The following is a 21,892-nucleotide window of genomic DNA, read 5'->3' on the forward strand; positions in this document are numbered from 1 at the left end:
CTTCAAACCTGAACTGGTCCCTAAAAATTGAGTTTTTGTAAATTTCGGAAAAATTTCAAGATTTGCTTCTAAACTTCTAAGCCTTATAACATCCCCAAAAAATAAAATATCATTCCCAAAACAATTCAAGCATGAAGTAGACATATGGGGAATGTAAAGTCATCACAATTTTTTGGGGTATTACTATGTATTACAGAAGTAGAGAAACTGAAACTTTGAAATTTGCAAATTTTTCCAAATTTTTGGTAAATTAGGTATTTTTTTGTGCAAAAAAAATAATTTTTTTGACTTCATTTTACCAGTGTCATGAAGTACAATATGTGACGAAAAAACAATCTCAGAATGGCCTGGATAAGTCAAAGCGTTTTAAAGTTATTAGCACTTAAAGTGACACTGGTCAGATTTCCAAAAAATGGCCTGGTCCTTAAGGTGAAAATGAGCCCGGTCCTTAAGGGGTTAAAAGCCCCTCATACATATAATAGGCCACTCCCAACAAACACTGTACAGCTGACATTCTATAGTTGCGGCCTGTCTCTACACATCATACGGAGAGGGGGGTCTGTCCTGGCTGCACTGCCTGCTTCACATTATACAATAGACAGCCGGCTGCAGCCAGGAAGCTCCTCCGCTCTCCTCCCTCCCCCGATCCTGCTCAAGGCCTGTGGTTCCCCCCACCATCTGCCACCCGCCCGTGGCCTGCTGCCCCCTTTGGCCGTCCTCATCCAGCTCTGAATCCTCCTTCTGCAAATGGCAGCGGGGGGAAAGGGGAGCCGGAGCATCTCCTCTCCTACATAGCGCCCCCTACCTCCTACATCCAGTGATGTCACCTTCGTTGTAGACGTTCTCTTTCTTTATTTTCTCCATTCAGACCAGACCGCCATGATGATTCTTCAGCCATAGTAACATAGTACATAAGGCCGAAAAAAGACATTTGTCCATCCAGTTCGGCCCGTCATCCTGCAAGTTGATCCAGAGGAAGGCAAAAAAAAAAAAAAAAACCTGTGAGGTAGAAGCCAATTTTCCCCACTTTAGTGGAATAAAAAATTCCTTCCCGACTCCAATCAGGCATCAGAATAACTCCCTGGATCAACGACCCCTCTCTAGTAGCTATAGCCTGTAATATTATTACACTCCAGAAATACATCCAGGCCCCTCCTGAATTCCTTTATTGTACTCACCATCACCACCTCCTCAGGCAGAGAGTTCCATAGTCTCACTGCTCTTACCGTAAAGAGTCCATAGTCTCACTGCTCTTACAGTACAGAGTCCATAGTCTCACTGTTCTTACAGTATAGAGTCCATAGTCTCACTGCTCTTACAGTAAAGAGTCCATAGTCTCACTGCTCTTACCGTAAAGAGTCCATAGTCTCACTGCTCTTACAGTACAGAGTCCATAGTCTCACTGCTCTTACAGTAAAGAGTCCATAGTCTCACTGCTCTTACAGTAAAGAGTCCATAGTCTCACTGCTCTTACAGTATAGAGTCCATAGTCTCACTGCTCTTACAGTAAAGAGTCCATAGTCTCACTGCTCTTACAGTAAAGAGTCCATAGTCTCACTGCTCTTACAGTAAAGAGTCCATAGTCTCACTGCTCTTACAGTAAAGAGTCCAGAGTCTCACTGCTCTTACAGTAAAGAGTCCATAGTCTCACTGCTCTTACAGTAAAGAGTCCAGAGTCTCACTGCTCTTACAGTAAAGAGTCCATAGTCTCACTGCTCTTACAGTAGAGTCCATAGTCTCACTGCTCTTACAGTAGAGTCCATAGTCTCACTGCTCTTACAGTAAAGAGTCCATAGTCTCACTGCTCTTACAGTAAAGATTCCATAGTCTCACTGCTCTTACAGTAGAGAGTCCATAGTCTCACTGTTCTTACAGCTTAGAGTCCATAGTCTCACTGCTCTTACAGTAAAGAGTCCATAGTCTCACTGCTCTTACAGTAAAGAGTCCATAGTCTCACTGCTCTTACAGTAAAGAGTCCATAGTCTCACTGCTCTTACAGTAAAGAGCCCATAGTCTCACTGCTCTTATAGTAAAGAGTCCATAGTCTCACTGCTCTTACAGTAAATAGTCCATAGTCTCACTGCTCTTACAGTAAAGATTCCATAGTCTCACTGCTCTTACAGTAGAGTCCATAGTCTCACTGCTCTTACAGTAAAGAGTCCATAGTCTCACTGCTCTTACAGTATAGAGTCCATAGTCTCACTGCTCTTACAGTAAAGAGTCCACAGTCTCACTGCTCTTACAGTAAAGAGTCCATAGTCTCACTGCTCTTACAGTAAAGAGTCCATATTCTCACTGCTCTTACAGTAAAGAGTCCATAGTCTCACTGCTCTTACAGTATAGAGTCCATAGTCTCACTGCTCTTACAGTAAAGAGTCCATAGTCTCACTGCTCTTACCGTAAAGAATCCTTTTCTATGTTTGTGCACAAACCTTCTTTCCTCCAGATGCAGAGGATGTCCCCTCATCACAGTCACAGTCCTGGGGATAAATAGATGATGGGAGAGATCTCTGTACTGACCCCTGATATATTTATACATAGTTATTAGATCTCCCCTCAGTCGTCTTTTTTCTAAAGTGAATAACCCTAATGTTGATAATCTTTCAGGGTACTGTAGTTGCCCCATTCCAGTTATTACTTTAGTTGCCCTTCTCTGGACCCTCTCCAGCTCTGCTATGTCTGCCTTGTTCACAGGAGCCCAGAACTGTACACAGTACTCCATGTGTGGTCTGACTAGCGATTTGTAAAGTGGTAGGACTATGTTCTTATCACGGGCATCTATGCCCCTTCTTATTGGCCTTGGCAGCAGCTGCCTGACACTGGTTTTTGCAGCTTAGTTTGCCGTTTATTGAAATTCCTAGGTCCTTTTCCATGTCAGTGTTACCCAGTGTTTTACCATTTAGTATGTACGGGTGACTTGCATTATTCCTTCCCATGTGCATAACTTTACATTTGTCAGTGTTAAACCTCATCTGCCACTTATCTGCCCAAGCCTCCAGTCTATCCAGATACCTCTGTAGTAGTATACTGTCCTCTGTAGTATATATACAGTATACTGTCCTCTGTAGTATATATACAGTATACTGTCCTCTGTAGTATATATATACAGTATACTGTCCTCTGTAGTGTATATACAGTATACTGTCCTCTGTAGTATATATATACAGTATACTGTCCTCTGTAGTATATATATACAGTATACTGTCCTCTGTAGTATATATATACAGTATACTGTCCTCTGTAGTGTATATACAGTATACTGTCCTCTGTAGTATATATATACAGTATACTGTCCTCTGTAGTATATATATATACAGTATACTGTCCTCTGTAGTATACACTCACCTAAAGAATTATTAGTGCCCCCATACTAATACGGTGTTGGACCCCCTTTTGCCTTCAGAACTGCCTTAATTCTACGTGGCATTGATTCCACAAGGTGCTGATAGCATTCTTTAGAAATGTTGGCCCATATTGATAGGATAGCATCTTGCAGTTGATGGAGATTTGAGGGATGCACATCCAGGGCACGAAGCTCCCGTTCCACCACATCCCAAAGATGCTCTATTGGGTTGAGATCTGGTGACTGTGGGGCCATTTTAGTCCAGTGAACTCATTGTCATGTTCAAGAAACCAATGTGAGATGATTGGAGCTCTGTGACATGGTGCATTATCCTGCTGGAAGTAGCCATCAGAGGATGGATACATGTTCTCATTCTGTTTACCCCAAATTCGGACTCTACCATTTGAATGTCTTAACAACTCTTCTATCAGCTTGAATCAGTCGGCCCATTCTCCTCAGTATAGGAGGTAATGAGATCCGCACACCCTATTAGGTAAAGGGTGCCCACGGAGGACGAGGGGTCGTCACGTAGTAAGTGAAGAAAATCCGTGGCACACCAAAATAGATTCAATGCAATTTAATTTGATGTTTTACATCATTTCATATATTCACATATATAATAAATACATCCGGATAGGAGCAGTTTACAGTTGTATAGCGTGTCCCAACGTTTCGGCCATATGTCTGGCCTTTGTCAAGGGATCTGTAGTTATTAGCTGTGGAGACATCGACCGGATGTGAACGCGGTGAACCGCACGCTGGGATTTATAAAGGAGGCTAGAATGTACAATCTCGGTGGTGGCGGCGTGCGTGCGCGATGACCTCTAGACCTCTAGCATCCACAAGGCATTTTTGCCCACAGGACGGCCGCATACTGGATGTTTTTCCCTTTTCACACCATTCTTTGTAAACCCTAGAAATGGTTGTGCGTGAAAATCCCAGTAACTGAGCAGATTGTGAAATACTCAGACCGGCCCGTCTGGCACCAACAACCATGCCACGCTCAAAATGGCTTAAATCACCTTTCTTTCCCATTCTGACATTCAGTTTGGAGTTCAGGAGATTGTCTTGACCAGGAGCCCCCCCTAAATGCATTGAAGCAACTGCCATGTGATTGGTTGACTAGATAATTGCATCAATGAGAAATAGAACAGGTGTTCCTAATAATTCTTTAGGTGAGTGTATATATATATACAGTACCCTGTCCTCTGTAGTATATATACAGTATACTGTCCTCTGTAGTATATATATACAGTATACTGTCCTGTGTAGTATATATACAGTATACTGTCCTGTGTAGTATATATACAGTATACAGTCCTGTGTAGTATATATACAGTATTCTGTCCTGTGTAGTATATATACAGTATACTGTCCTCTGTAGTATATATACAGTATACTGTCCTCTGTAGTATATATACAGTATACTGTCCTGTGTAGTATATATACAGTATTCTGTCCTGTGTAGTATATATACAGTATACTGTCCTCTGTAGTATATATACAGTATTCTGTCCTCTGTAGTATATATACAGTATACTGTCCTCTGTAGTATATATACAGTATACTGTCCTCTGTAGTATATATACAGTATACTGTCCTCTGTAGTATATATATACAGTATACTGTCCTCTGTAGTATATATACAGTATACTGTCCTCTGTAGTATATATACAGTATACTGTCCTCTGTAGTATATATATACAGTATACTGTCCTCTGTAGTATATATACAGTATACTGTCCTCTGTAGTATATACACAGTATACTGTCCTCTGTAGTATATATATACAGTATACTGTCCTCTGTAGTATATATACAGTAAACTGTCCTCTGTAGTATATATACAGTATACTGTCCTCTGTAGTGTATATACAGTATACTGTCCTCTGTAGTGTATATACAGTATACTGTCCTCTGTAGTATATATACAGTATACTGTCCTCTGTAGTATATATACAGTATACTGTCCTCTGTAGTATATACACAGTATACTGTCCTCTGTAGTAAATATATGCAGTATAGTGTCCCCTGTAGTATATATATACAGTATACTGTCCTCTTCAGTGTAAATTACTTTACACAGTTTAGTGTCATCTGCGAAAATTGATATTTTACTATGCAAGCCTTCTACAAGATTATTAATAAATATAGTGAAGAGAATAGGGCCCAATACTGACCCCTGTGGTACTCCACTAGTGACAGTGACCCCTCCAGTACTGACCCCTGAGGTACCCCACTAGTGACAGTGACCCAATCTGAGTGTGTACCGTTAATAACCACCCTCTGTTTTCTATCACTCAGCCAGTTACTTACCCACATACAGATGTTTTCTCCCAGTCCGAGCATTCTCATTTTATATACTAACCTTTTATGCGGTACAGTATCAAATGCTTTGGAGAAGTCCAGATATACGACATCCATTGATTCGCCGCTGTCAAGTCTAGAACTTACCTCCTCATAGAAACTGATTAAATTAGTCTGACATGACCGATCCCTCATGAAGCCATGCTGATATGGCGTTATTTGCTTATTTCCATTGAGATGCTCTAAGATAGCATCTCTCAGAAAACCTTCAAACAGTTTACCCACAACAGATGTTAGACTTACCGGCCTATAGTTTCCAGGCTCTGTTTTTGGACCCTTTTTGGATATTGGCACCACATTTGCCATGCGCCAATCCTGTGGGACATTCCCTGTCAGTATAGAGTCCGCAAATATCAGAAATAAGGGTCTGGCTATGACACTACTTAATTCCCTTAGGATACGGGGGTGTATGCCATCTGGTCCTGGCGATTTGTCTATTTTAATCTTTTTAAGTCGCTGATGTACTTCTTCCTGGGTCAGACAGGACACTTTTAATGGGGAATTTATTTTTACATTCTGCATGTCATCTGACAGTTTATTTTCCTCAGTGAATGAATACAGTGGAGAAAAAAATATTTAACAGCTTTGCTTTCTCCTCGTCGCTCTCTGCGACTCCCCCCTCATTACTCTTTAAAGGGCCGACACCTTCAGATTTATACTTTTTAACATTTATATAATTGAAGAACATTTTAGGGTTAGTTTTACTCTCTTTGGCAATTAATCTCTCGGTCTCTAGTTTGGCCGCTTTTATTTGTTTTTTACATGTTCTATATTTTTCCTTATAGTTTTTCAGTGCTTCTGTGCTACCCTCCTGTTTTAGTGATTTATATGCTTTCTTTTTGTCATTTATTTCTTTCTTTACAGTTCTATTTATCCACATTGGTTTCTTCTTGTTCCTTAACCTTTTATTCCCATAAGGTCTGTACCTCTCACAATGAGATTTTAAGATGTTTTTAAAGATATCCCATTTTGTGGCTGTATTTTTATTTTTGAGGACTTTGTCCCAGTTAGTTAGGCCTATGGCCGCTCTTAGTTGGCTAAATTTAGCTTTTTTGAAGTTTGGTATTTTTGTTCCTCCCTGTAGAAACGCTCTTTTGAATGATAATTGGAAGGTTATTACTTTCTGGTCACTATTTCCCAGGTGTCCCCCAACCTGCACGTCTGTTGTTCTGTCAGGTCTATTGGTTAATACTAAGTCCAGTATGGCCGTCCCTCTAGTCGGGTCCTGAACCAGTTTGGAGAGGTAATTGTCTTTGGTTATTGCCAAGAACCTGTTTCCGTTTCCCAGTTTCCCAGTCTATATCTGGGTAGTTGAAGTCCCCCATAATTGCCGCCTCGTCTATCTCGTTTAGTAGTAGATATTCTGTGGACTCTGGTATATTAGGTGGTTTATAGTAAACTCCTATTAGTAATTTATTGTTGTTTTTAGCTCCATGTATCTCTACCCACAGTGACTCCACATGTCCATGTCCCTCACTTATATATTCCCGGAGTGTGGGCTTTAGATAGGACTTTACATAAAGGCAAACCCCTCCCCCATCTCCCGTCTCTGCAGAGATTGACAAACAGACATTAGTTTCCCACATTTCCATCATCTTCACATCTTCTGAGCACCCTTTCCTGCCACCCCCAATACTATACTGCAGAAACAGTCCCCCTGGAAATACTACTACCACACAGATAGGGCCCCCAATACTGTGCCCGCTGTGCCCCCAATACTATACTGCAGAAACAGTCCCCCTGGAAATACTACTAACACACAGATAGTGCCCCCAATACTGTGCCCGCTGTGCCCCCAATACTATACTGCAGAAACAGTCCCATTGGAAATACTGCTACCGCACAGATTGTGCCCGCTGTGCCCCCAATACTGTGCCATCCTAATACTGTACTGCAGAAACAGTCCCCCTGGAAATACTACTACCACACAGATAGTGCCCCCAATACTGTGCCTGCTGTGCCCCCAATACTGTACTGCAGGAACAGTCCCCCTGGAAATACTGCTACCACACAGATAGTGCCCCAATACTGTGCCTGCTGTGCCCCCAATACTGTGCCACCCAAATACTGTACTGCAGAAACAGTCACCCTGGAAATACTACTACCACACAGATAGTGCCCCCAATACTGTGCCTGCTGTGCCCCCAATACTATACTGCAGAAACAGTCCCCTGGAAATACTACTACCACACAGAAAGTGCCCCCAATACTGTGCCCGCTGTGCCCCCCAATACTATACTGCAGAAACAGTCCCCCTGTAAATACTACTACCACACAGATAGTGCACCCAATACTGTACCCGCTGTGCCCCCAATACTATACTGCAGAAACAGTCCCCCTGGATATACTACTACCACACAGATAGTGCCCCCAATACTGTGCCCGCTGTGCCCAATACTTTACTGCAGAAACAGTCCCGCTGGAAATACTACTACCACACAGATAGCGCCCCCAATACTGTGCCCGCTGTGCCCCCAATACTATACTGCAGAAACAGTCCCCCTGGAAATACTAATACCACACAGATAGTGCCCCCAATACTGTGCTCGCTGTGCCCCCAATACTATACTGCAGAAACAGTCCCCCTGTAAATACTACTACCACACAGATAGTGCCCCCAATAATGTGCCCGCTGTGCCCCCAGTACCTCTCATCTGCCTCCAGTAGCTTCTCAGCCCACAGCAACCTCTCCATCAGCCCCCAGTGCCCTCACCAGCCCCCAGAAGTGTCCATCAGCCTCATAAATATATATTAAAAAAATAAAACACTTACCCTTCCTGCTCCTGGACGTCGCCGCTCCTCTCCTCCAACGCGATCTGCATCCTCCTGCTGTCGGCTGTGCTGTGAAGGCTGCGCACAGCATGACATCACAGAGCGCCTTACGCCTGTGCGCAGCCCTGCACAGCTGACAGTCAGGGCCGGTGCAAAGATTTTTGCCAACACAAGCGAAGCTACATTTTGGTGCCCCCACCACCACCAGAACTCGGTGGGGGTGATGTAAAATGGAGGAGGTGATGTAAAAAGGAGGGGGAGAAATGTGACATGGAGGGGGGAGAAATGTGACACGGAAGGGGGAGAAATGTGACACGGAGGGGGGGAGAAATGTGACACGGAGGGGGGGAGAAATGTGACACAGCAGGGGGGAGAAATGTGACACGGAGGGGGGAGAAATGTGACATGGAGGGGGGAGAAATGTGACATGGAGGGGGGAGAAATGTGACATGGAGGGGGGAGAAATGTGACATGGAGGGGGGAGAAATGTGACATGAAGGGGGGAGAAATCTGACATTTCTCTCCCTCCATGTCACATCACCCCTCCCTTTTACATCACCCCCATGTCACATCTCTCCCCCTCCATGTCACATTTCACCTCCTCAATGTCACATTTCATCCCCTCTATGTCACATTTCTCCCCCCTCAATGTCACATTTCTCCCCCCTCAATGTCACATTTCTCCCCACTCAATTTCATATTTCTCCCCCCTCCATGTCACATTTCACCCCGTCAATGTCACATTTCTTCCCCCTCAATGTCACATTTCTTCCCCTCAATGTTACATTTCACCCCCCATGTCACATTTCTCCCCATGTCACATTTCACCCCCCATGTCACATTTCCCCCCTCCATGTCATATTTCCCCCATCCATGTCACATTTCCCCCCTCCATGTCACATGTCACCCTCCCCTCTATTAATGTTGTGTAAAAATATTATGCTTCCCTTCTCCTCTGTGTGGTCCTGGTATCTTCTCTCTGGGCTCCGGACAAGTTGTTGAGGACCTTTCCCATTCAGTCAATCAGTGGCCACAGCTGTGTCATGTGTCAGGCCAGGGATTGGCTCAGCAGGAAATCACTGGCCTGACACGTGACACAGCTGCAGCCACTGATTGGCTGAGTGGGAAAGGTCCTTAACAACTTGTCGGGAGCCCAGAGAGAAGATACCAGGACCAGACCGGCGGTGCGCAAGTCATTTCACCGCTTCCTGGTCCTCTGGTGCTCAGTGGGCGGACGTTTTTAACATACTTTAAGGCGGCCTGGGGGGCAATTGCCTCACTGCCCCCCGTCCCAGCCTGCCCCTGGCTACGGCGCAAAAGGCACTTCATAGTGCTGCGCCTGCCACACGTTACACTGCAGATGTGCAACTGGTAATGTCACTGTCCGCAGCAGACACCGTCTACGGAAAAAGTACACTGTATGTCACAGATACATTTTTGAAGCGCACACTTTACACTGCAGATGTGGCCCTGGTAATGTCACTGTCAGAAGCGGGCACCGTCTATTGAAAAAGTACACTGGATGTCACAGATATTTTTTGGATGCGCACACGTTACACAGGAGATGTGGCACTGGTAATGTCACTGTCCGCAGCGAACACCTTCTATGGAAAAAGTACACTGGATGTCACAGATAAATTTTAAAAGCGCACACATTACACTGCAGATGTGGCAATGTCACTGTCCGCAGTGGATGTCGTCTATTAAAAAACTACACTGTACATCACAGATACATTTTAGAAGCACACACGTTACACTGCAGATGTGGCGCTGGTAATGTCACTGTCCGCAGCAGACCCCGTCTACGGAAAAAGTACACTGTATGTCACAGATATTGTTTGGATGCGCACACTTTGCAAAGGAGATGTGGCACAGCTAATGTCACTGTCCGCAGCGGACACCGTCTATGGAAAAGTACACTGGATGTTAGAAATTTTTTGGATGCGTACACTTTACACTGGAGACATGGCACAGCTAATGTCACTGTCTGCAGCTGCCTAACTATTGTACGCTATTTAGCGCAGGATGCGCTAAAACTAGATATTGCTGCCACACACAATAGTTTTTAGAAGGACTTTTGGGTCTGTAAAGTTTTAGCTATTTAGCACAGGTTTTGCTAAAAATATAGATTTGCTGCTGCCACGCACAATAGTCAATAGTCTTTAAAAGGACTTTTGGGTCTCTGACAAGTTTTGGTGGTAATAATATTCTTAAATCACTCCCTACACTGTCTGTCCCTTCCTTAGCACAGCTCTCCCTGACTAACAATGAGCCGAACATGTGTTCCGGCCAGCCAATCACTGTAATGCCATCAGCCAACATGGCTATGGCATTACAGTGATGGCAGTAGTTACCCGCACGTTTATTGGCTGTCTAGCAGCCAAGAAATGTGCGGGGCAAAGACTCGATCATCGTGCTCAAGCACATGCGGTATTCGGCCGAATACCACCACGTGCCGAGCATCGAGATGCTCAAACCGAAAAGGTGTTGCTTGATCATCACTACTCCTGATGCTGCTGCCACCTCCACAATATGTCCCTCTCCTTTTACAAACACCATGCACACTGTTATTGACAATTTACTTTGGTAATAATGCAGTTTTTGCAGTAAATGTGTTTGAACTACAGGGTATATTGCAGTAATAAAAATGCGATCACTAACACATGTATAACAATTGCGTTATTACAGTAGTACTTGTTGTTATTTCCTGTTATGTTGCACTAATATACAAGACAATCAGTAATAAGGATATAATACACTGAATTGCCCAATTACAAACAGTAACTTTTGAACTTTTTTGTGAAAATCACAACAGCTCAGCGTTTTCAGCAGAATGTATGCTATTGTGCTAAAAACAAGTCTTTGAGCCGTAGAAACTTTTTCACAAAAAAAATAATAATAATCTGCCTGGCTGCCATACTGAAAAATATCAGTTTCTTGCAGAATTTTTTAATGTAGTTGCTAGCAAGTTGCGCGAAACAACTGAGACAGTGACCACTCTCGCTACATGGTTTTCATGATCAAACCCTAAAATATACCCAATTCTATCTCCATATTCTCTCCCTATGCTCTCCCTATAGTGTCCGTGTCGCACTAGATTACTGGCTTGTGTCTGTAATTGCAGAAACAGTCCCCCTGGAAATGACATTCTCAGCAAAAGGCCCTTCCTGAAACTGTCCCCTGATTGGCTGATCAGGCTGTCTGTCAGTCTCTGAGCCAATCAGGGCAAGCCCTCCTCATCTTCTTCCCAATGTCATGTGATCCTCGTCTTCTTCCTCCCTCCTGGTTTTTCCCGCCAATATTTACAGTAAAATGCCGCTGGCTATCATTCTTTGATTGATCTGTCCGAAACAAATTTCCAAAGCTTCGGATTCATTTGGCAGACAAATATTTGTGAAATTCATAATAAACCCGATTTGTTTACAAGTGATTCGCTCATTTCTACTTTGGAGTCTTCAATGGTTTCACATACTCCCATCATGCAAAACTACAACCCACATCATGCAAAACATCAGGTAACATCAGGTAAAAAAAATAAAAATACTATTACAGAGTAATTGGTAAACAGGGGGGGTGATATTAGACAGGAACTATACTGATGGCACTGGTGTCAGGTAGCTGCTGCCAAGCCACATGAGATCATCGGATACGTTGGGATAGTTTTGCAGCAGGTAGCGAGTGTCACGTTCTACAGCTCTAAAGTCAAAATACAAAATACCAGAGAAGGGTGGGAATGTCTAAATTGGTCACAAAGGGACTGACCCTGATGTGACAGATATTTGAATTCCACGACTACATTTCCGTGTACAATTTACAAGAATTACTGTAATCACTGCCTATGGAAACACGCAGAGTAAACCAGAAGCCGTGCACCATGGGGGACAGGTCGTGGCAGGAGTTTTGTACAAGAGAAATTATTTTCCTCAACTTTTCATATCTCTAACCGCTCGAGCAGTGAACTTCATCTACGAGGTTAAAGAGGACCTTTCACCTGGATATCCTTAATCTAATTATTATCCTACCTTCTAGTGCGGCCCCCACTGATGTCTCTGCACTTTTTTTTTCTAAAGAACCCCCCCCCCCCCCCCCGTTCGTCCGCTGTGGTCCATGTATCTTTTTGCGCCTCATATACTAATGAGGCGACTCGGTTATACTAGGCGTGGACTTGTATTTCTCCTGGGCGCGGTTATCTTCTCCCTGGCTGCGAGCACATCCGATCAGATCGCCCCGCTCTTAGCCAGGGAGAAGGAGCTCAAGTTCTCACAAGAATCGCAGCTCCTTCTCCCGCGAGAACTTGAGCTCCTTCTCCCTGGCTAAGAGCGGGGCGCTCTGATCGGATGTGCTCGCAGCCAGGGAGGAGATAACCGCGCCCAGGAGAAATACAAGTCCACGCCTAGTATAACCGAGACGCCTCATGAGGCGCCAAAAGATACGGGGACCACAGCAGACGAACGGGGGGGTTCTTTAGAAAAAAAAAGTGCCGAGACATCAGTGGGGGCCGCACCATAAGGTAGGATAATAATTTGATTATAGATATCCAGGTGAAAGGTCCTCTTTAATAAAGAAACGAGGAGCGTAAACCAGGAGAATGCAGGTCGCAGGGAGTCCGGTCATGTTTTATTACAAACATACACACTGAAAAACTGGACAGTACTTATTTTAGTCTTTGCCATTGAAACCCCAATTGTTAGCAGATTGTGACCTAAGAGGATACCAACGTAGAAATGCTCATTGCGGTACTGGAGGATGGAGTAGACTACACCAACTGTGTCAACCTGGAGATGTCAGACCTCGTACAAAGGACATCTCACATTAAAGAGAACCCAGCATGTCCATGCTGAATTTAATGGACATTGTGTAATGTTTCATGTGTCCTGTGGAGGCACTGCAGGGAAACTGAGCACCTCCTGTCTGGCTTTCCTCCAGATTACAGCTGACTGGGGATCACTGCTATTCAGGGAAGAAGATGATTGTCCACACTACATAACAAGCATAGCGTGGTGTTAAACAGGCAGTGCTCAGACCCATATGCAGTTGTGCATGTATATAAAGGGGAGCAAATCCTGCACATGTGGTCCATTGCTAATGGCAATCCCAAGCAAAAATGCATACGGTGGAGGATGCCCGCAACGGACCACAAGTACCACAATAGACATCCTACACAAGATATCAAATTATGTGGATGTGATAATTAATATAACAATATAATAATAGCAAAGACAGGTGAACTCTGCGATCTTACTAAGCCCTCAAACTGATGTTAAAATTGAGAGATTAGCAAACATGTCCTACCAGGAAGACATGTCTGAGTCCGAGCACCGCGCCAAGGTTTCTCAAGTAGCTACATTTAGGTGCACCTGTGAAGACTGGGCCATACCAGCCAGTCTTGAGTGGGACTCGCAGACTCCTCCCTCCTCCCATTGCTAGCATGGTAGATGCTGGAGTTAACTGGTGAGTTGTCTGTGAGTCGGTCCTCACACACCTGTAATTCGCCCACTGGCCCCTGGTATTGCCCATACGGCTCAGGTAGGTGAGTGTTAGGACCCGAGCTACTTGAGAAACCTTGGCGTGGTGCTCAGGCTCAGACATGTGCCCCTGGTAGGACAAGTTTGCTAATCTCTCAATTTTAACATCAGTTTGGGGGTTTAGGAAGATCACAGAGTGCACCTGTCCTTGTTATTAGATCCACACTACATAACCCCATTAAAACAACTGATTTGCACGGTTAATGAGCACGACAGGAAAATGTCAGTATAGACAGCCCTCCAAATGATAAATAAGGTGTTTCTGCACCTCCCTCAGGTTTAATGTCCATCAAAAATAGGATAAACCAAAATCACAAGCATCCAGATGTGACTTTTCTTTGCAGGACACATGTTCCGGTCATATGAATGACCCCAGCAAGCCAGTCTCCAACCAAATTGACAGTAATGGCCGGACTGGGGGGAACAGAGCCCTTAGGGGACGCTACATGACGGGGGGGGTTTGGTTTATAGAGACCCCGGGGGGTGGGGATAGGTCAGTGGGGTTGGAAGGGATGGGTTAGGTAATCCCTGGGGGGTAGGATCTGCCAGTTTGAGTGTAGGGGTGGAGATTTAGGGGTAGAAAGGGGAAAAGAGGGGAGCCATTTTAGGTGAGATTAGAGAGCTGAGGCACGTTGTTAAATAGCGCTCACCTTAGCCATGGAGCAGCTTGAAGAGGCCATCAGGGGGCGGCGGCGGAGATTCGCAGCACCGACTGGGTCCAGGACCAGGTGCAGCTGCTGTTATGGGGGGCCGCTGGGGCTTCTGTCCTGCCCCAGCCATCTGTAACAGGCGCTATAGTCCTCCTTCATCCCCCCGGGTTCAGCACCGGATTCTGAGCCCTTCCGAGGATCCTTCACATCGGGGCAAAACAGGGAAAGTTTCCTCCCATATGCCCCAATGTGAAGGGAATCCGCTATATAGGCGAAGCCCCTGACGTGGCCAGACACGGTCACCTCGTACTGCAGGAAGAGGCGGAGTGGGTTTCAGACCGGGCACCTTCACAAACCCTGGCGAGGAAGGTGCCCCCAGCATGAGCAGGTTATCCTGAGGCATGGGCTGCTGCAGGCTCCCTTACCGAGGCAGCAGCAAGGAAGGAGCTCTGCCCCCTGTGAGCCAACCATGGAGGAGACCTGCTCCATTGTCCCTGGCCCGAGCACTGCCAGGGGACAGTGTGAAGAAGGAACTTCTTCAGGATCCAGAAGGTCGTCGCAGAGGAGCAGTCATCTGGGATCAGGATCTGCAGCTGATGGGGACACAGCACCCAGGCCGCCAGGTGAGATTTCGTGGGGACCTTTAGCGCAGTTTGGGACGAGTCTGGGTAATGGAGGTGGTGGGGGGCCCCAGATGGATTTAGGTAGGGGTTTGAGACAGCGTCTGGGGGGCGGGCGGGCTTACTAGCGGGATGGGGTATGGGGGGTATCCCCATTGCCGGCGTGGCCACTGAACGTCCACAGATCAGGACATACAATATATACCAGCTATACACAATATCAACCTATAAACTGCATTAAGACAATGTTGAAGAAGATGAGGCCACTGATGAATGAAAGCAGACCACAATAAGGTCAAATAGTGAGCAAAAACCTGTATGAGCAGCTGGTGCAGTGGATCTGACAGAATGAGAGATGCAGAACGCGTATCGCCGGCGCAGTCCGGCGTCCTCAAGTGTAATGAGCCCAATGTCAGTGTATCATATATATACAAAAAAGTTAGATCCAAAAATTTAACATAATGTAATTCACCTGTGAGATGGGGGAGGGAGCGCAGCAGCATGCCAATTGACGAACAGCGGCACATACAAACAAGCGGATCGCGGACCGGAAATGCAAGAATCACATGCCCGGAAGTAACGTGGCGTCAGTACAAATGCAAGCGGGCGGCGACACAGAGGAAGAAACAGTGAGGTTGGATAATAAGGCAAGGGGGACGGTATATGTCTGTTTTGAGGGTCCATTGGGGGCTCATTTGAAACAAGAGGTGAAGGAGAGAATCTGGAAAGGGGAGTACGTGGAGATTTTTTCTCTGCTTCTGCTGGAGAGATTTGACCTAGACAGGGCAAGGAGGGAAGAGGCCAAAAAAGAAGATGAAGAAAAAGAAAAGCGAAGATTTTGGTTAATACTGCAAACGTTTTCTAATTGGTTGCAGGTGTTTGCGACATTGGCAAGTGTGATTGGGGAGAAGGCTCCGGAGTGTTGTTCGGCGCTGTTTTGCTATTTGTACGCGATTGGCGAGGCATATCGGGTGTATAGGGGGATAGCTTGGCTGCGCTATGACGAACAGTTCCGGCAGCGGAAGGCGGTATGTCCGGAAATGAGATGGGACCACAAAGATATAGCTTTGTGGTTGAATGTGACTGCGCCAGTTAGATCGGGTCAGTCCTTTCTAAGGGAATCCGGAGGTGGGAGTTCATACCATATTGCAACAGCGGCCGCAAAGGGATTGTGTTTCTCGTTTAACGAGGGCGGCTGTAAATTCGGGGCAAAATGTAAGTTCAAGCATGAGTGCTCAGTAGAGGGTCCCATGGAGTGGCACAGTGCTTTAAGGGCAGTAGACAGAGGATGGGGGGGGATATCAATAGCAAAGGGGGAGACGCCGGTACGTCTGGAAAAGATGGAGCCATACCTCGGTATATACCCGGATAAAAGGGCCGCGGCGTTGCTTCAGGATGGGTTTTTAGTGGGATTTAAAATTCCATTCGTTCCAGGTGATGCAGTGTTGTTAAAAAAAGACTTGCGGTCGGATAGGGAGCATCCGGAGGTGGTGGCAGATAAACTTTACAGAGAGGTGATGCTAGGGCGGATGGGTGGCCCATTTGCGGAACCACCATTCGTGAATTTGCGGGTGTCACCGCTGGGGGTAGTCCCAAAGAAGGAGGCGAGTAAGTTTCGACTTATTCATCACCTGTCTTTTCCAAAGGGATCGTCGGTCAATGACGGTATTGACCCTGCCTTGTGTTCTGTGGTCTATACCGCATTTGATACGGCAGTGGCGTGGGTTAAAAACTGTGGATGCAGAGAGTTACTAGCAAAAACGGATATTGAGGCAGCGTTTAGGTTACTGCCAGTGCACCCGGATTGTCTGCATTTGTTGGGGTGTTTTTGGGACGGGGTTTTTTTCATGGATCGTTGCCCACCGATGGGTTGTTCCCTGTCGTGCGCATATTTCAAGATGTTTAACTATTTTTTGGAATGGGCGGTGGTGGGCGCGTCAGGTTGTGAATCTATTATTCACTACCTGGACGATTTTCTGTGTATTGGCCCTCCGGAGTCGCGGGTTTGTGCACTATTGTTGCATACCTTCTGTACGTTGTTTGAGTCGTTTGGGGTTGCATTGGCGACGGAAAAGACAATGGGGCCGGCCACGGAATTAAGTTTTTGGGGAAAGTGATTGATACGATTAGGATGGAATGTAGACTGCCTAGGGACAAGTTGGAAGACTTGAAGAGGGAAGTAGCAAGGGCACAGCGGTTAAAGAAGATGCAATTGCGTCAACTTCAATCACTGTTAGGTAAACTCAATTTTGCGTGCCGGATTATGCCCATGGGGAGTGGTTTTAGCAGGAGATTAGCAGGAGCGACGGTGGGCGCAGTTGCACCACACCACTACACCACTTCTCGAAAGCAGAATAGGTGGAAAAACATATGATGTCATCAGAAGTTCCTACACTGCGAACAGATGCAGAGTGAAGGTAAATGGGAGGAGAACGGCTTATTTCCGGCAGAGCTGAGGAGTCCGAGAGGGCTGCAGCCTCAGTCCAACTCTCTTTAATCAATGAGCTGGCGGCGGCTCTGGAGTCCTCCACAGCATCTGGTCTCACCCTCCATGACACTGAGGTGAAATTTCTCCTTTATGCAGATGATCTTCTGCTACTATCGCCAACTGAGAATGGTCTCCAAGATAACCTGAAAATCCTGAAGAAGTTCAGTAACACGTGGGCACTGCCCATCAATCTAAAGAAAACTAACATCATGGTGTTCCAGAAAAGAAACCAGAAAGCAGCCCTTCCTGCTAAACAACTGTCCACTTTCAGAAACTGACAGCTACACCTACCTGGGCCTAGAAATCAGCCAAACAGGGCGTTTTAAGAAAGCCATGGAAACACTGAAAGACAAGGCGAGCAAAACCTTCTATGCCCTCAGAAGGCGTCTATATCATCTTAAGGCACCAGTGACCTTCTGGCTTAAAATCCTTGACACCATCATCGCCCCAATTATCCTGTATGGCAGCGAAGTCTGGGGCCCAGACATATACCCAGACTGGGCAAAGTGGGACTCTGGGCCAACAGAACTATTCCACCTAGAATTCTGCAAACACCTTCTCCAGGTTCACAGGAGCACCCCAAACGGCGCCTGTTGAGCAGAACTGGGCAGATTCCCACTCTACTTTGCTGTCCAGAAGAGGGCGTCTTCATTCAGAACCCATCTGCATAGCAGCAGTCCCAACTCCTACCATCACAAAGCCTTGTTACACCAAGAAGCTCTAGAAACAAAGCCCCCCTCAACAAATCACCCAAAACCAGCCTGCCCAAACCACCAACCAATACAGCCTGACAAAGGGCGAAATCCAGAGGATGATACACAAGTACAAAGAAAAGTATATCAGCGTCTGGAGGAACGACATACGAACATCCCAGAAGCTTGACAGTATACCAGAGCCTGCAGAGGAAGTACAAACTGGCCCCATATCTGGAGAAACTCCCCAATCCAAGAGAACGACAGATCCTGAGCCGTTACAGACTGAGCGCCCACAGCAGTGCGACCAAGAGGCCGTGGAGGATGAGGCTCATTTTCTTGCTGTGGTGCCCCAAACACTCACCAGTGAGGGAGACTCACTTCAGGAGACTGTCTGATCTCTGCCCAGACTTCACCTCCATGGAGGAGGAAGAAAGACTCTGCATACTGCTGGGAGAAGAGGAGAACACAGCGGCCATAGCAGCACAATATATTACTGCCTGCCATAGACTGAGAGGAGCCTGATATACCATGAACTCCTATACCCCCGCCTTGGATGTGTCCCCACCCCCCAACCCTACCCAATTATTTCACACTTGCTTTGGCAATGCTAAAATGTATTTAGTCCTGCCAATAAAGCTGATTTGATTTGATATTAGATAGATAGATAGATAGATAGATAGATAGATAGATAGATAGATAGATAGATAGATAGATAGATAGATAGATAGATAGATAGATAGATAGATAGATCAGTCAAATACCAACAGCAGCACAGCAGAAATGTGAAAGGGTGCAAGTCCTCAGGGATTTCAGGCAAAAAAATCCATAAATAATGTCCACAAATAGCAAATGATGAGGCAGCACTCCAATGAAGTTAAGAGAGATAGACCCGTTTATTTCCCCAGTCCATCTCAATGGGGCCTTTGTCAAGCAGGCAGCGGGCTTGGTTGACCGGGGAGAGTGTGCAGCCATTGATCGTGATAGATAGGTCTGTTGGGGAAGTTGAGCAGGACTGTGGAAAGATGATGAATTCTGTTTTATCCATGTTAAGTTTTAGAGGGGAAGCAAGAGGAGAAGAAGGAGGATATGGAAGATAGACATTGTGGGATTCTGGATAATAAGCAGGTGATATCTGGACCAGAGAGGTAGATTTATGTGTCGTCAGCATAAAACTGATACTGAAAGCCATGGGACTCTATGAACTGTCCCAGAGAAGAGCAGAGGTCCTAGGACAGAGCCTTGCGGGACACCAACAGAGAGGAAATGAGACGAGGAGGTGGTGTGAGAGTGTGAGACACTAAATGTCTGATCTGTGAGGTATGATGTGATCCAGGAGAGGGCCAGGTCTGTGATGCCAAGAGATGAGAGTTTTTAACAGTAGGGAGTGGTCAACAGTGTCCAAGGCAGAGGACAGGTCAAGGAGAAGGAGGACAGAGTAATGTTTTTTGGTTTTGGCTGTTAGTAGGTCATTGGTGACTTTGGTGAGGACAGTCTCAGTCAAGTAGTGGGGTCGGAAGCCAGATTGTAGGGGGTCAAAGAGGGAGCAGGAGGAGAGGTGAGAGGACAGTTCAGAATGGACATGTTGCTCAAGTAGCCTTGAGGCAAATGGAAGAAGTGATATGGGGCGATTCATTTGCAGCACTTTCAGAGTGCAAGAGCAACATGGAGGATGGCTCAAGCACAGTGGGTGAAGAACAATCATCTCCCATGCCTACAGTATGCAAGACTGCAGCCAAAGACAAAAGGGAGAAGGTGAGGACGGATAGTAAGCAGCTGTTGGTGGGCGATTCCATCATAAGAGGTGTGAAGTTTGAGGAAAATGGTGTTGTGAGATGTCTCCCTGGTGCTACCGCTAGCAGGGATAGACGACGGATCCTTAACCACCTCAGCCCCCATAGCTTAAACACCCTTAATGACCAGGCCACTTTTTACACTTCTGACCTACACTACTTTCACCGTTTATTGCTCGGTCATGCAACTTACCACCCAAATTAATTTTACCTCCTTTTCTTCTCACTAATAGAGCTTTCATTTGGTGGTATTTCATTGCTGCTGACATTTTTACTTTTTTTGTTATTAATCGAAATTTAAAGATTTTTTTGCAAAAAAATGACATTTTTCACTTTCAGTTGTAAAATTTTGCAAAAAAAACGACATCCATATATAAATTTTTCTCTAAATTTATTGTTCTACATGTCTTTGATAAAAAAAAAAATGTTTGGGTAAAAAAAAAAATGGTTTGGGTAAAAGTTATAGCGTTTACAAACTATGGTACAAAAATGTGAATTTCCGCTTTTTGAAGCAGCTCTGACTTTCTGAGCACCTGTCATGTTTCCTGAGGTTCTACAATGGCCAGACAGTACAAACACCCCACAAATGACCCCATTTCGGAAAGTAGACACCCTAAGGTATTCGCTGATGGGCATAGTGAGTTCATAGAACTTTTTATTTTTTCTCACAAGTTAGCGGAAAATTATGATTTTTTTTTAGATTTTTTTTTTCTTACAAAGTCTCAAATTCCACTAACTTGTGACAAAAAATAAAAACTTCTATGAACTCACTATGCCCATCAGCGAATACCTTGGGGTGTCTTCTTTCTAAAATGGGGTCACTTGTGGGGTAGTTATATAGTTATCTAGGGGCCCTAATGTGTGGTAAGTAGTTTGAAATCAAAATCTGTAAAAAATGGCCGGTGAAATCCGAAAGGTGCTCTTTGGAATGTGGGCCCCTTTGCCCACCTAGGCTGCAAAAAAGTGTCACACATCTGGTATCTCCGTACTCAGGAGAAGTTGGGCAATGTGTTTTGGGGTGTCATTTTACATATACCCATGCTGGGTGAGATAAATATCTCGGTCAAATGCCAACTTTGTATAAAAAAATGGGAAAAGTTGTCTTTTGCTAAGATATTTCTCTCACCCAGCATAGGTATATGTAAAAAGACACCCCAAAACACATTGCCCAACTTCTCCTGAGTACGGGGATACCAGATGTGTGACACTTTTTTGCAGCCTAGGTGGGCAAAGGGGCCCACATTCCAAAGAGCACCTTTCGGATTTCACCGGCCATTTTTTTACAGATTTTGATTTCAAACCACTTCTCACGCATTCGGCCCCTAAAATGCCAGGGCAGTATAACTACCCCACAAGTGACCCCATTTTGGAAAGAAGACACCCCAAGGTATTTCGTGATGGGCATAGTGAGTTCATGGAAGTTTTTATTTTTTGTCACAAGTTAGTGGAATATGAGACTTTGTAAGGAAAAAAATTAATTAAAAAAAATCATCATTTTCCGCTAACTTGTGACAAAAAATAAAAAATTCTAGGAACTCGCCATGCCCCTCACGGAATACCTTGGGGTGTCTTCTTTCCAAAATGGGGTCACATGTGGGGTAGTTATACTGCCCTGGCATTCTAGGGGCCCTAATGTGTGGTAA

The sequence above is a fragment of the Bufo bufo genome, chromosome 1 (genome assembly GCF_905171765.1).
Source record: "Bufo bufo chromosome 1, aBufBuf1.1, whole genome shotgun sequence".
Classification (NCBI taxonomy): Eukaryota; Metazoa; Chordata; class Amphibia; order Anura; family Bufonidae; genus Bufo; species Bufo bufo.